This window comes from Cetorhinus maximus, chromosome 18 (genome assembly GCF_964194155.1).
Source record: "Cetorhinus maximus chromosome 18, sCetMax3.hap1.1, whole genome shotgun sequence".
Taxonomy (NCBI): Eukaryota; Metazoa; Chordata; class Chondrichthyes; order Lamniformes; family Cetorhinidae; genus Cetorhinus; species Cetorhinus maximus.
In genome coordinates this window covers 4,258,080-4,259,653 of record NC_135896.1, presented here as the reverse complement: position 1 = coordinate 4,259,653, position 1,574 = coordinate 4,258,080, and the positions used below count along the sequence as shown (strand labels likewise).

At 50.3% G+C, this 1,574-nt stretch overlaps 1 pseudogene; it reads left to right on the top strand.

The window, feature by feature from the left end:
• The first annotated feature begins 754 nt into the window (after positions 1 to 754).
• Positions 755 to 1,199, top strand: LOC144693434 (cytochrome c oxidase subunit 6C pseudogene; annotated as a pseudogene).
• The last annotated feature ends 375 nt before the right edge of the window (positions 1,200 to 1,574 follow it).

Sequence of the window (1,574 nt, the reverse complement as noted above, 5' to 3'; positions counted from 1 at the left end):
GAGGCCCTCATAGCTGCTAGATTCGTGGAGGATTATGACGACATGCAGTGAGGAGACACCATAGATCCTCACATTGCAACTATGAACATTTGACCCAAGTCCGGCTTATGGCGATTCAGATATTCTCTGTGAGAATGCTTCTGTCATGGAGACATAATGGAGGCCCTAATAGTCGCTCGATTGCAGGAGGAAGATGACGACATGCAGTGAGGATACTCCATAGATCTTCACATAGTCTCCGAGAATGTCTGACCTCTGTCTGGTCGAGGGCAGCTCGCTTGTGCTCTGTGATCAGGGTCGTATCATGGAGGTGCAGCCATGAAACTTTAGAAGCACCTGATCCTTTGTCTGCCTTCAGTACCTGAACCCTTCAGGAGCACAGCATCACTGGTCACAGATGCTGAAGAGATGAGGGCCAGCCCCACCTTAAAGGTGCTGAGAGCACACAGAGAATGAGAGAACTCTGTGATGCCTGCCCATTACATTCTGGCAGCAATGACCAGCACCATTGAGGTGCAGACATCAGTAATGTACCCAGGGAGTGTGAGGCCGGTCCATCACTTTGGTCTGAAGGCTGCACAGAGCACAGGGGAGAGGACCTGAACTGAAACACTTGCCTTTAACTTGTGTAGAAAGGTTTCACATCTGAGTGACACAAACACTGCTCAAAGAACAAGGATCCACAGGCAGGGAGACATTCTTGGGAGTTTATTGACAATAGTGAACATTATGTACAAGTGATCAACACCCATGCCCAGGCTGTGCAACCTGGTTTCTCTGGCAGGTGAAGGCTGTGTGGATAGAGAGTAAACCATGTCTTCTGCTGTGATTGCCAAGCCTGCGATGAGAGGCCTGTTGGCCAAACGTCTACGATTTCACCTGTAAAAGCTGTGGCTTTTACTTTAGCTTTTTCCATAGCTGGTGCTTTCAAGTTCGTAGTAGGTGATTCCAGGAAGAGAGTATATGCTGACATCTATAAGAAATATGATGCCTTGAAGGCATTTGAAGCCATGAGGGATGCTGGTGTGTTTGAAATGTAAAACCAAAGAAGTAAATTCTAGCTAAGGAAACTTGGAACAAGTGTCTGGATTGCTCCTCCAATACACACTGGGAAATGGAGACAAAAGGACATACTTTGTGCATTCTATACCTGATGCATAAATAAAACATTTAACTCTCCTTAACTTTCCTAACCCTGCCTTGGTGTTCCCCGACCATCCACTGCAGAGGTGGGGGCAGCCTGCTGACTGCTACACCCTGTCTGTGATGACCTTGGTGTGCATCCTCTGGAGGGCTGAGACTTGGAGAGGGTCCTGCTGTGTGGCAGTTACACCCTCCTTGGCCTGTGGAGCTAGAGCTGCTGAAGTCACAGGAAGAGGGGATTCAGATGGGCCGGACACTCCCGGAGTCACCTGGGTGGATGGCCCCGGGGGGGTATGCCTGCTGATCCTCCTCCCTATGGCTGCCCGAGGGCCCCTGCTTGACTGTGTGAGCGGAAGGGGGAGCTGGAGTGAAATTGATCTGCCCCGCACCCCTCTCGCGTACACACAGTTGGAGGCCAACGATGGCATCAG